General features: G+C 41.4%; 1 protein-coding gene and 1 pseudogene across 2 annotated transcripts in view; both read right to left on the bottom strand.

The window, feature by feature from the left end:
• AGTPBP1 (ATP/GTP binding carboxypeptidase 1) overlaps positions 1-9978 on the bottom strand; it is a 183617-nt gene extending 173639 nt beyond the window's left edge. The window contains exon 1 of one of the 2 annotated variants that reach the window (XM_043927561.1): positions 9766-9978. The gene's annotated coding sequence lies outside the window, so the exon portion shown is untranslated. Of the gene's footprint in view, positions 1-9575; positions 9741-9765 lie in introns of those variants that run through there. The other variant, XM_043927562.1, reaches the window with a different exon arrangement.
• A 4534-nt stretch (positions 9979-14512) lies between these two features.
• On the bottom strand, positions 14513-14718 carry LOC122673128 (annotated as a pseudogene).
• Between the last annotated feature and the right edge of the window lie 271 nt (positions 14719-14989).

Here is a 14989-nt window from a genome sequence, read left to right as displayed (position 1 = left end):
CCCACCTCCCAGAATATTGGAAATAAAAGCAAAACTAAACAAATGGGATCTAATGAAACTTAAAAGCTTTTGCACTACAAAAGAAACTATAAGTAAGGTGAAAAGACAGCCGTCAGATTGGGAGAAAATAATAGCAAATGAAGAAACAGACAAAGGATTAATCTCAAAAATATACAAGCAACTCCTGCAGCTCAATTCCAGAAAAATAAATGACCCAATCAAAAAGTGGGCCAAAGAACTAAATAGACATTTCTCCAAAGAAGACATACAGATGGCTAACAAACACATGAAAAGGTGCTCAACATCACTCATTATTAGAGAAATGCAAATCAAAACCACAATGAGGTACCATTACACACCAGTCAGGATGGCTGCTATCCAAAAGTCTACAAGCAATAAATGCTGGAGAGGCTGTGGAGAAAAGGGAACCCTCTTACTGTTGGTGGGAATGCAAACTAGTACAGCCACTATGGAAAACAGTGTGGAGATTCCTTAAAAAACTGGAAATAGAACTGCCATATGACCCAGCAATACCACTTCTGGGCATACACACTGAGGAAACCAGATCTGAAAGAGACACATGCACCCCAATGTTCATCGCAGCACTGTTTATAATAGCCAGGACATGGAAGCAACCTAGATGCCCATCAGCAGATGAATGGATAAGGAAGCTGTGGTACATATACACCATGGAATTTTACTCAGCCGTCAAAAGGAATTCATTTGAACCAGTCCTAATGAGATGGATGAAACTGGAGCCCCTTATACAGAGTGAAGTAAGCCAGAAAGATAAAGAACATTACAGCATACTAACACATATATATGGAATTTAGAAAGATGGTAACGATAACCCTATATGCAAAACAGAAAAAGAGACACAGAAATACAGAACAGACTTTTGAACTCTGTGGGAGAAGGTGAGGGTGGGATGTTTCAAAAGAACAGCATGTATAGTATCTATGGTGAAACAGATCACCAGCCCAGGCGGGATGCATGAGACAAGTGCTCCGGCCTGGTGCACTGGGAAGACCCAGAGGAATCGGGTGGAGAGGGAGGTGGGAGGGGGGATCGGGATGGGGAATAAGTGTAAATCTATGGCTGATTCATATCAATGTATGACAAAACCCACTGAAATGTTGTGAAGTAATTAGCCTCCAACTAATAAAAAAATTAAAAAAAAAAAAAAAAAAGAAACAATTGAAAACAAAAAACACAACATATCAAAATCTATTAGACACAGTGAAAGTAGTGCTAAGGGGGAAATTTATAAAATTATAAAAAACAAGAAAGACTTCACATCAACAACTTAAGCATATAATTTAAGGAATTAGAAAAAGCAGAAATCCAAAACCAGCAGAAAAAAGAAAACAATCAAGATAAGGGCACAGATAAATGAAATAGTGAATAGAGGAAAATCAAGAAAAACAAAAGTTGATTCTTCAAAAGATTAACGAAATTCACAAAACTTTAGCAAGATTAATTAAGAAAAAAGGAGCAAGTTACTAATCACAAAGTGGAAACATTACTGATCCTACAGAAATAAAAAGGATTTAATGAGAGTACTATGAACAATTGTACACCAGTAAAGTGGATAACCTCAGTAAAATCAACAAATTTCTAGAAACCAACTGAGTCACAAAGAAAGAGAAAATTTGAATAGACACATAAATATTAAGGAGATTGAATTAGTAATCAAAAACCTCCCAACAAAGAAAAGTCCCAGACCTGATGGCTTCACTAGTGAATTGTACCAAACATTTAAAGAACATCAACGCTTCTCAAATCCTTCCCAAAAAGCTGAAGTGGAGGGTATACTTTCTAACTCACTCTGAGGCTAGTATCACCCTGATAACACGGCCACAAAAAGACATTACAACAAAACTACAGACCAATATTCTTTTTGAACACTGATTCAAAAATCCCCAACAAAACACCAGCAAACTGAATTAAGCAGCAAAAACGCAAATCAAAGTCATAATGACATATCATCTCACACCCACCAGGATGGCTACTATGCAAAATAGCAAAAATTCCACCCACATAAAATAAGAAGTATTGATAAGGATGTAAACAAATTTGAACCTCTATACAATGTCGGTATTGGTGTGAATGTAAAATGATGCAGCTGCTGTGGAAACAGCATGGTCAGTCCTCAAAAAAAATTAAAATTTAAAATTACCATATGAGCCAACAATTCCACTTCTGAGTATGTACCGAAAAGAACTAAAAGCAGAGTCTCAAAGAAATATTTGCACACCCAATACACAGCAGCAGCATTTTTCACAATAGACAAAAGGTAGAAGCAACCCAAGGATCCACTGATGAACAAATAAACAAAATATGGTATATACATACAGTAGAATGTTAGCACTAAAAAGAAAAGAAATTCTGACAGATACCACAGTGTAGCTGAATTTTGAAGACACAATGCTAAAAGAAATACGCCAATCACAAAAGAGCAAATACAGTATGATTCCACTCATATAAGGTAGAGTAGTCAAATTCATAGAGAGAAAAAGCAGAATGCTGGCTGCCAGGGGAAGGTGGAATGGGAGGATATGGGCAGTTATAACTTAATGGATCCAGTTAAGTGTTGCATGATGAAAATTTCTGGAAATGGGTGGCGGTAATGGATGTACAACAGTGCGAATGTACTCAGTGCCATGGAAATGTATGCCTAAAATGGTAAAAATGCTGAACTTTATATGTATTTTACCATAGTTTTTAAAAATAAATTTTTAAATCAAAATATGGACCAAATATATGGATGAGTCAGTAATGTTAAAAATTGGAAAAAATAAATTTCAAATGGAAACACAAAATTAAAACTAATGGGATGAAGTTAACAGATGAAAGAGACATTTTCAAGGCAAAGAAAAAAAATCCCAGAACTCTAGTAGCAACCTTCAAAGATCTTGTGGCATTCAAATTTTTTCACTCTGTAAATTAGGAGGGAAGCTCTTCAGGGAGGTTAGCTATCTTACATTCACCATTGGTTAGTTCTGCCTACATGCAACAAGAAGCTGTTAATTAATAAATCCCAAGAGTTTTTGGCAAAATAGTATTCTTTTTAATTCATTACACTCTATTATATGTAGGCAGTGTTCTCATTATTATTATTATTATTCAACCATAAATTTTTCATTGACATTATTATTATTATTCCCAATGTAATCTATACCCTTATAATCATAACTGTAAATAATTCTCCCCATAGGGAAGATGAGAGGCAAAGACAGCAAGTGCCTCTCATCTCCTTAGAACTGTTTATCCTCAGCATGAATTAAATGAGAAATGAAAGGAGATTAAGAAGGGAGCTAAGTGGTCTTTTTTTTCCTAGCTTATGAACTAGATCTCACGTGAGCTTTCCATACTGTGCCCTCACTATATTTGTCTAACATGTAAAATTTAAAAAAAAAAAAATTTGGATATTTATGTGGAAATGTAGTACCAAATCTTTGTTTTTAGACAATCTAATTTCAGAACACTAATAATATAGCCCCCTTGTATCAGCACTTGACTAAAATGCTAAGAAACCTCTCCACTTTCTGTGAATAACCTTTACTGTGCTTAATGTTTTTTTTTTTTTTAAAAAAGGCCTTTGTTGTTGTTGTTTAGCAGCTAAGTCATGTCCAACTTTTGCAACCCCATGGATTGTAGCCCGCCAGGCTCCTCTAGCCATGGGATTTCCCAGGCAAGAAAACTGGAGTGAATTGCCATTTCCTTCTCCAGGGGATCTTCCTGACCCAGGGATCAAACCAACATCTCCTGAATTGACAGGAAACTGGCTTCACCACTGAGCCACTAGGGAAGCCTAAAAAGGCCTTCACAGCGATCCAAAAAGTCTAAAACAAAAACAGATTAGAAACAGTCACTACCACTTCCCTTCCCAATCAGTCTAGTTGGAATCTTCTATGATTTATACCAGAAGTCCTCAAAGTGTGGTCTGTGGAACTCTGGGCTCTCAACACCCTTTCAGGGGGCCCATAAGGTCAAAACTATCTTTATCATAATACTAAAACATTATTATCCTTTTTAATTATATGAGCATTTACACTAATAGTGCAAAAGCAATGATGTGTAAAATTTCTGGCATTTTGGGACAAATTATGAGGGTTATTATTAAAGCTATTAGTGATTTTTGTTTTCACCATCAAGTACCAGCACTTATTTTTTAAAAAAAAAAAAAAAGGCTTTTTCCACTTCAGAATGTCCCTGAAATAGTAAATATTAATTGTATTCAACCTTGGCCCTTGCACATACACTCTTTTAATGTTCTGTGTGAAAAATGGTAAGCATGCACGAGGTATTTCTTGTTATATACTGAATCATAACACTTGATGGCTTTCTCAAGGAAAGTGTTTGTGTAACTAAATTGAGAGCTTCAGTCAGTTCAGTTCAGTCCAGTCGTGTCAGACTCTTTGCGACCCCATGGACTGCAGCACGCCAGGCCTCCCTGTCCATCACCAACTCCCGGAGTTTACACAAACTCATGTTCATTGAGTCGGTGATGCCATCCAACCATCTCATCCTCTGTCCTCCCCTTCTCCTCCTGCCCTCAATCTTTCCCAGCATCAGGGTCTTTTCAAAGGAGTCAGTTCTTTGCATCAGGTGGCCAAAGTATTGGAGTTTCAGCTTCAACATCAGTCCTTCCAATGAACACCCAGAACTGATCTCCTTTAGGATGGACTGGTTGGATCTCCTTGCAGTCCAAGGGACTCTCAAGAGTCTTCTCCAACACCACAGTTCAAAAGCATCAATTCTTTGGCGCTCAGCTTTCTTTATAGTCCAACTTTCACATCCATACGTGACTACTGGAAAAACCATAGTTTTGACTAGTCGGACCTTTGTTGGCTAAGTAATGTCTCTGCTTTTTAATATGCTGTCTAGGTTGATCATAACTTTCCTTCCAAGGAGTAAACATCTTTTAGTTTCAAGGCTGCAGTCACCATCTGCAGTGACTTTGAAGCCCCCCAAAATAAAGTCAGCCACTGTTTCCACTGTTTCCCCACCTATTTGCCATGAAGTGATGGGACCAGATGCCATGATCTTAGTTTTCTGAATGTTGAGCTTTAAGCCAACTTTTTCACTCTCCTCTTTCACTTGCATCAAGAGGCTCTTTAGCTCTTCTTCGCTTTCTGCCATAAGGGTGATGTCATCTGCATATTTGAGGTTATTGAGAACTTAAGCTAGCATTTTTCATTAAACACCATCTCTACTTAAAAGAATATCTTAGGTATTTTAGCAGAGGTTTTCTCAGAAATGAAGGAAGTCTTCTTGTCACTTTAGGCAATAACTGGCAATCTTATTTTTGCCAATGATAAAATTTGAACTTTCAAGCAAAAATCAGATTTCTGGAAAACTCATATCCATCATCATGTCACAACAGGGACAGCTTCCCAATAACTTGTTTCTGACGGAATGGGTGATATCAACAAATGTGATATTTTAATAGCTTACAATGAAAAGTAACTTACTGAACCAATATTGACAAATGACCAAGGCATGATGTTATACAGTCAGGCATAGGCTTATGATCCACTCTATGTTCAAACCAATGGATTTTAACATAATGTTATTTAAAAGTCCACTGATATGATTTCAGATTTCAGACTGCAACTGTCAGAGAGAAGGTAAACTTTCCTTTACTTTTCTAGGTTCTTCTGGCTAGTCTAAAAATTAAACTGGCACAAGACAGATTAACAAGAGAAAATCAAATTTAATTTCATATGTACGGGAATTCCATACATAAGATGGGCCAGACACCCTACATACATGAGAGATTCAAAGATAGAAAGGTAAAATGCGGTGTAAATGTCACCCTGAGCTACAGGAAGGGACAGGGGCCTGGGGCTTCCAAGAACAGGAGGATCATTCACAGGACAGTAAGCAGCAGAGCAGATGTTTCACAATGGGGCCACTAGGAAAAAATTCATCTCTGGTAATAACTTTTTTTCTGAGAAAAACCCCCAATTTAAACTCTTCTAGGTGGTTAAAAAGGGGCAGTTTTCTAGAATCCACAGGGTCTCAACTGCTCAAAATAATCAATCATGCAAAAGTGGCATGTTTCGAGAAGGTTCATTTCAAACTCCTACATAATTTACTAAACACTGTTATATGCTGAGTCTTTATGTAGTTAACAACCAAATATAAGGCTTTCCAAGTGGCTCAATGGTAAAAAAAAAAAAATCCACTGGCCAATGCAGGAGACACAGGAGTAGCTGGTTCCGCAGGTTCAGGCCCTGGGTCAGGAAGATCCCCTGCAGGAAGAAATGGCAACCCAGTCTTGCCTAGGCAATCCCATGGACTGAGGAGCCTGGAGGGCTACAGTCTTTGGGGTTGCAAAGAGCCGGACACAATTGAGTGAGTGCGCGCACACGCATGCACACACACACACACCAATAAAATAGATCCATAATTTCATTGGAGGTTATCAAAATATCCCTCCCTTTTTCAACCATTAACAGTGTGAGGCTGGATTTCTCTCTGTATATATACTTCAACCCAAACAACACACTGCAATACACTGAATGTAGAAGCATATATGAGAATCCTGCTATTTCTATTAAACCAGACATTAAAGATTTACAAAAATCTAAAATGCCAGTCTTCTCACTCCTTTGTTCTTAAAAAACAGTCATCTTTTACTAAAAGAAAAAAAGTTTATATTAACATGTAATGGGTTTATACTGTTCATTTAAAGTGAATTAATAAGAAGTTATATCTCTGCTTTAATTTATAATATAATATAGACAGATATAACCCACAAAAGCTCTCTATGTGCTCAATAATTTTTTAAGAATATAAAAGAGTCCTGAAACAAAACATTTGAAAACATCTGATTTAAAGAACAGAGTATTAATATCAGATCCCTGCAAAACAAAAAGAACAAGAAGTACTTTTTCTTTTATTTTTTTAGTTTTACTAAAAGAGATTACATGAAAACTGAAAAGGGACACAATGGCAAATCAAAATTAACCTCATTCCATGTAACATCAATAAGAATATTAAAAAAAAGAAGAATGCTTAGATCAAAGTGATTTTGTATATCCTGGAAACATAATGCAATATCTTTATCAGACACACATAAATATATCCATTTGATAAATAATATTTTTGATAGCTGCATATGACAGCCAAAGAAACATGCAGTCACAAACTCAAAAACAGATGATTAAAATAGCACCGTGAGGGAGACAATCCAAGGTCCTGTCAGAAGGGACAAACGGATACTTCAGTCACTCTCCAGCAGCATCTCAGGACACCCAGCTCAGGGTCTAGCTGTTCTATTTTAAACTAAATTACACGCTTCCAAGACAGGACAGTAAGCTCTCAGCCCCAAAAGAGCAAATGGGTCTTAGTGGGATTAACCTGGAATAACAGGACTCGATCAGCCCAAAGCCCCTTTTCGGCTACTACATCCCCTGTGCTGAGGAAACACAGAAGCAATAATAATATTTACTGAGCATTTTCTATGTGCCAGGCACTGTGGGCTAAGCACTTAACATTCAAGATCATCTTAAGAGTATACACCATAATTATCCCCATTTTTGGAGTTGAGAAAACTTAAGCACAAAGAAGATAAATAACTTGCCCAAAGCAAAGCCAGGATTTAAATCCAGCCTGTCTGACTCTGAGGCCCAGCCCCTTAGCCACTACACTACAGTACACACAGGCAAGTAACCAACAATAATACATAAAGTTTAAAGTCAATGTCCACTGCAGACCATTTCTGTTGTTCATACTGCCTAAGAGAAGCTTCCAATTTGCAGAGAGCCCTCTGACAGGTTCATCCATTACTCTGTGGGTGCTGTTCAACATCCACGTACCAGAGGACCTCAGGCAAGAAAAGTAAATTTTGGAAGGTAAAACTGTGGAGGACATTTTTCTTTAGTTCAAAATACAGAATATAAGTTAGATAATTTCACAAGTCTTGGTCCTCTTTGCCTTCTGCAACTAAAGATAAAACCATTATTATGTAAGAATCTAACTAGACTATTCCAAAGAGAATAATGCCTCAATTCAAATCAACTGATAGAGCTTTATAAAAACTGCTTTTACAAAAGTTCAAATTACACTATACATCTAAATGTTTTGCAATGTGGCTAATTACAAGGGTAGCTCTATGTCTACGCCTTTCATTTCAGTGTTCAGAGCGAGAAGGCAGTTCCAAATATGTGTTGAAGCAACTCAAGGCAGAGTTTTTAGGTCATTAAAAATGAACCTAGAACTTCACTGTAGAAATTAAATCAAGCAAAGTGGAAAGGGAAGCAGAATAAGTCATGTTACAAATCAGCCTTAAGAATAAGGAATAAGGAGTGGATAAGCACTGCTAACTATCTCACAGTAATTACAGAAAAAAATACTTAAGAGATATTTCAGAGTTTTTGTTTAGTTTTAACATTTGGCACGCGTTTTAAAATATGTACCATACAAAGTGCCTTAAATAAACTACTATTTTTTTGGCCTACTGAACTGAAAACATTCCACAATACAATTACAAAAATAACTTTCTGGTTTTCTCAGGGATAAAAAAAAAAAACAAAACGTATAAAACGAATTCAGAGGATAACAAAGAGATAACTCGATTCACACAAAGATTCCAAAGACATAAATGGTAAGTGAAAATGAGTGACCCAGCAGACAGTTAAAAGTCCTTTCTACCCACAAACTGTACGAACTACATCAGACACTGCTACAAACGTACATCATAAATACTATTACAATTTTGAATACCTGAAAGTAAGAAGAAAAAAAAAACAAACCCACGCAGAATTAACAGTGCCACAGAAAATTTCTACTGAGTCTTAAAACATATTAAGTCATCAGCAGTGCTAGACCTACAGGCACTTGAGGAAGCTTTCTTAAAAAAGAAACAAGCTTTATGTTATCAAGATTCACAACGATGTGTAAAACTCTATTCTAAGATGGATAAATGCCCAGGAAAGGAAACCGAGCGACTCAAACCTACACTGGTACATTAAGAGACTTAAAGGCGCCGGAGGGTAACCACCGTGGAGCCCAGCAAGCCTTTGCGTGGGGTTGCAGGTGCCCCCGCACCCTCGCACGAAGAACCCGCAACTCAGGAAGGAAGGCTGGAGGGAAACTCTGCACTGTCATCTAGGGCGAGCTCCTTCATGTCCAAATCAAACCCACAAGGCGACAAGTTGTATGCACAGAACACACTCCGGGTCAAGTCGACCACAGAGAGGAAGCCAGCTCGGCCGTCGCCGTCTTCACACCACCACCCACCTTGAAGCCGGGTGCACTTAGGGGGTGAGAGCTGGGTGGGTGCGGAGGCAGGGCGCGCGCCCGGCCCCTGCCCACCGCCCCTCCGCACCGCTCAGCTCCGCGCTGCACCGCGGTCACCGCCGAGAGAAAGGAAGAGCAGGGCAAGGGGCTGCCTCTGCTCGGAGACCTCACCGGGTACCCTCCGCGAGGGCTGGAGAGGGGACGACCGAGTGACCATGGGTGGGGGCGGGGTGGGGCGTTTTCCAGAAATCGGCCAAAGCCCCCACCCATCAGGGATTTCCTTCAAGACCCGGTTCACCCCAGAAAGACACGGGTTACACAACCTGTCAGGTAAGGGGCCCAGAGGTAGCAGGGCGCAGACCGAGGAGGGCCGGGGGTCGCTCCTTCCTAGCTTCTCCCGCCCCCAAGGCACCGCGGCCGGGGAGAGCGAAGTGGTGGCTGGCTGGCGGATTAGCCGCCGCCGAGGGGCTGCCGGCCAGGACGCGCGGACCGCGGCGGCGGCGGGGCGCTCACCGGCTCAGGATGGGGCGCTGGCAGGAACTAGGCAGAGCCGCAGCACCCGACTCGGCGTCGGCAGCGCGGGCGGCTGCTCTCCAGCTCACCGCAGATACCTCGCCGCCCGCCGCCGGGTGTTTTCATACAAACCCGGGTGGCAGGCGAGGAGGAGGAGGAGGTGGCGGCGGCGGCGGCGGCGGCGGCGGAACCTGCCCGCATCCCAGGCAACGTCAGCGCGGCGCCCCGCCCACCGCACTCCTCGGCCCGCCGGCTCGCGCGCGCCGGGCGGGAGGGAGGGCGGGGCGCGCGTGCGCGCGAGCCGGGTGAGCGCGCTCCGCGGAGAGGGCGGGGTGAGCGCGGGCGGGAGCCGCGGCGGGGGGCGCGTTGGGGAGAGCGCGTGAGGACGGTGGGAGCGCGCTCAGGGGCAGGACGAAGGGAGCGCGCGCAGGGGCAGGGCGAAGGGAGCGCGCAGGGCGAGGGCGGGGAGCGCGCCGCGTTGTTTCGGGGCGGGGGAGACCGAGGCGGGATTTTGGAGCGGGTGTTGTTCACGCCGGCTGTTGTACCCTGCAGCTGCTGCCCTCCCAATCAAATGGGTCTCTGCGCGGCTGCCCATGTCCCGAAAGTCACCTTCCTGTACGCTCCCAATGAGAGCCTCCGCTTTTTCCCAAAACTAAGCTGGAGCCCACCCCCACCCTCTTCGGAGGCTTTTGCGGCGCCGGGTCAGCGGTTCTTAACTCTCGGCCCCATGTGAGGTCGCATTGGACCCTGAGGACCGCGGTAAAATTTAGCCTTTTCCTGACCTCAGAGCTCACGTTAAGATGGTAAAGACAAGCAGCTATCACAACTGAGCTCCCAGAAACAATGAAATTTCACCTTGTGGCAATGCCTCCATAAATCAGGTATCTAGCGCTGCAACGAGCAAAATAGCGTGCTGATTTATTTTTTGCTTTTTTTGTAACGTGCGTACCTAAGTCTCAAAAGTGGTAATGCTAAATTAGCCGCTGAAGGCAGAGATGGAATGTTTTATCTGAGCCAAAGTAATGTGTCAGACAGATTAAAATACTAATATACTCCCTTCTGTTTTGACTGCATGTAAATGCACTGTAATATATTCCTAATAAATACTGACATTTACTTTTTTTCAAGAGCATGGATATCTTTGCTGCTGTTTATAGTAGCTGGTAAGGTTGTTACAACCAGATAGGGAAATAAATTGAGAGCTCTAAGGTTTTGTTTTGTTTTGTTTTCTTATCATCCTGTTTAAAAGAAAGTAAGCAGGTGTGAAGGCCATTCAGAAGGTAATCCGAGGTACATCCTGCAGTTTGCCCTTGGCAAGTGTCTTACTCGGATAAACAAGAGACTAATATTTTAACTAAATCCTGTGAGTTTCCTTGACTGTGAGCACCAAAGGTAGGTTACAGTACTTTAAATAATTTTAAAACAATTACCACCCCAAACCACCCAGCCTGAAAAGCATTATCTGAAAACACCTAATTATCTAAATATTTAACACTTCACAAAAATTAAATATATGTGGTATACACAAAACTTATAAAGAACATCTTCCTCAATGAATTAACCTGCAATGTAAAAAGGTATGGGCTTCTCCGTTGGCACTAGTGGTAAAGAACCCACCTGCCAATGCAGGAGACATAAGAGACATGGGTTTGATCAATGAATGGGGAAGATCCCCTGTAGGAGGGGATGGCAACCCACTCCAGTATTCTCGCCTGGAGCATACCATGGACAGAGAAGCCTGGCAGGCTACAATCCATGGGGTCACAAAGAGTCAGACATGCCTAAAGTGACTTAGCATGCCCACTTAGCATGCACATACCTAAAAAGGTATAGATATAAATGTGAAAGTGTGTTTTGTGGAATTAGCGTTCAACTTTAACAAAATGTCATTCATATGGTTTGATGGCCAGGAGACAGACCCAGTATATTAACCCACACAAGTAAGTAAAAAGCAGAACCAATCCCTGTTGGTCCCCCAGCTTTCTCAACACACCCTGTTATGATATAAAAAAACGATGTCTGTAATTGTGATGTAGACCAGAGACTGACCATAGATCATATTCAATGATACTATTCAGATCAGTCTAGCTCATGCCTTGTTGTTTAGTTGCTAAAGTCATGTGCAGCTCTTTTGAGACCCATGGATGGTATCCCACCAGACACCTCTGTTCATGGGATTTTCCAGGCAAGAACACTGGAGTGGGTTACCATTTCCTTCTCCAGAGGATTTTCCCGACTCAGGGATCCAACCCGTGTCTTCTGCAGTGGCAGGTGGGTTCTCTACCACAAAGCCACCAGGGAAGCCCAGTCTATGTGTTGTAGGTATTCAATAAATGTTTGATTATTTTAACTTTGGACTAGACTGGGAAAGAAAGGTGAGCATGGAGCCCAACTATCTCAGATAAACATACAAAGTGCAATAAACTTTATAATGAAACTGTATAGCCTTAAGGTTTAGAAAATAGTATTTCTCTCAAAAGTATAGTCATTTCCATCTGAAACCATAAATGTTAGATGCACAAGCTCAGTTATGAAGTTTCTGAAACATATCCAGTCTTCTGGAGCTGCAACCTCAATCTCAGGGGTCCCCAACACACAGGTCTCAAACAGGTACCAGTCTGAGGCCTGTTAGGAACCAGGCCACACAGCAGGAGGTGAGTGTCAAGCAAGTGAGTGAAACTCTATCTGCTGCCCCCTATTGCTCCCCATCCCTGGCATTACCACCTGAACCTCTTCCCTTCCCACCCACCCTCCCCCCATCTGTGGGAAAATTGTCTTCCACTAGACCAATCCCTGGTGCCAAAAAGACTGGAGACTGCTCCTCTATAGGATTGTTATAACTATTCAATATCATTCAACAGTCATCAATTTATTGAGCACCTCCTATGTGCCAGACGCAGTCCTCCTGAAATATTCTGTGGAGTTAAACAAATGATAACGCTCAACAAAATACCCAAAAGCTATTCTGTATCAAATCAAAAGGTTTCCCTACACATGGACATCACCAGATGGTCAATACCAAAATCAGGTTGACTATATTCTTTGCAGCCAAAGATGGAGAAGCTCTATACAGTCAGCAAAAACAAGACCAGGAGCTGACTGTGGCTCAGATCATAAACTCCTTATTGACAAATTCAGACTTAAACTGAAGAAAATAGGGAAAACCACTAGACCATTCAGGTATGACCTAAATCAAATCCCTTACAATTATACAGTGGAAGTGAGAAACAAATTGAAGGAATTAGATATGATAGACAGAGTGCCTGAAGAATTATGGACGGAGGTTTGTGACATTGTACAGGAGGCAAGCATCAAGACCATCCCCAAGAAAAAGAAATGCAAAAAGGCAAAATGGTTGTCTGAGGAGGCCTTACAAACAGCTGTGAAAGGAAGAGAAGCAAAAAGCAAAGGAGAAAAGAAAAGATACCCATTTGAATGCAGAGTTCCAAAGAATAGCAAGGAGAGATTAGAAAGCCTTCCTCAGTGATCAATGTAAAGAAATAGAGGAAAAAACTAGAATGGGAAAGATTAGGGCTCTCTTCAAGAAAATTAGAAATATCAAGGGAACATTTCATACAAAGATGGGAGCAATTAAGGACAAAAATGATATGGACCTAACAGAAGCAGAAGATACTAAGAAGAGGTGGCAAGAATACATGGAAAAACTATACAAAAAAGATCTTCACAGTGCAGATAATCACAATGGTATGATCACTCACCTAGAGCCACACATCCTAGAATGCAAAGTCAAGTGGGCCATAGGAAGCATCACTATTAACAAAGCTAGTGGAGGTGATGGAATTCCAGCTGAGCTGTTTCAAATCCTAAAAGATGATGCTGTGAAAGTGCTGCACTCAGTATGCCAGCAAATTTGAAAAACTCAGCAGTGGCCACAGGACTGGAAAAGGTCAGTTTTCATTCCAACCCCAAAGAAAGGCAGTGCCAAAGAATGCTCAAACTACTGCACAATTGCACTCATCTCACATGCTAATAAAGTAATGCTCAAAATTCTCCAAGCAAGGCTTCAGCAATACGTGAACCGTGAACTTCCAGATATTCAAGCTGGATTTAGAAAAGGCAGAGGAACCAGAGTTCAAATTGCCAACATTCGCTGGATCATAGAAAAAGCAAGAGAGTTCCAGAAAAACATCTACTTCTACCTTATTGACTATGCCAAAGCCTTTGACTTTGTGGATCACAACAAACTGTGGAAAATTCTGAAAGAGATGGGAATACCAGACCACCTGACCTGCCTCTTGAGAAATCTGTATGCAGATCAGAAAGCAACAGTTAGAACTGGACATGGACGAACAGACTGGTTCCAAATAGGGAAAGGAGTATGCAAGGCTGTATATTGTCACCCTGCTTATTTAACTTATATCCAGAGGACATCATGAGAAACGCTGGGCTGGATGAAGGACAAGCTGGAATCAAGATTGCTGGGAGAAATATCAATAACCTCAGATATACAGGTGACACCACCCTTATGGCAGAAAGCGAAGAAGAACTAAAGAACCTCTTGATAAAAGTAAAAGAAGAGAGTGGAAAAGTTGGCTTAAAGCTCAACACTCAGAAAACGAACGTCATGGCATCTTGTCCCATCACTTCATGGCAAATAGATGGGGAAACAGTAGAAATTACAATGACAGACTATTTTTTGGGGCTCCAAAATCACTGCAGATGGTGACTGGCAGCCATGAAATTAAAAGATGCTTCCTCCTTGGAAGAAAAGTTATGACCAACCTAGATAGCATATTAGAAAGCAGAGATACTGCTTAGCCAACAAAGGTGTATCTAGTCAAGGCTATGGTTTTTCCAGTGGTCATGTATGGATGTGAGAGTTGGACTATAAAGAAAGCTAAGCACCAAACAACTGATGCTTTTGTTTTCAATTAGCAATAATCACGCCTCAGATAAACCTCATTGGCTATGATACTGCCACTGCACAAAGCTTACAACTGATGCTTTTGAACTGTGGTGTTTGAGAAGACTCTTGAGGGTCCCTTGGACTGCAAGGAGATCCGAGCAGTCCATCCTAAAGGAAATCAGTCCTGAATAGTCATTGGAAGGACTGATGCTGAAGCTGAAACGCCGATACTTTGGCTACCTGATGCGAAGAACTGACTCATTGGAAAAGACCCTGCCACTGGGAAAGATTGAAGGTGGGAGGAGAAGGGGACGACAGAAGATGAGATGGTTGAACATCATCACCAACTTGATGGAC

Source organism: Cervus elaphus, chromosome 16 (assembly GCF_910594005.1).
Source record: "Cervus elaphus chromosome 16, mCerEla1.1, whole genome shotgun sequence".
NCBI lineage: Eukaryota > Metazoa > Chordata > Mammalia > Artiodactyla > Cervidae > Cervus > Cervus elaphus.
Note: the sequence above shows the minus strand (reverse complement) of the source record. Positions and strands in the feature narration are given on the sequence as shown.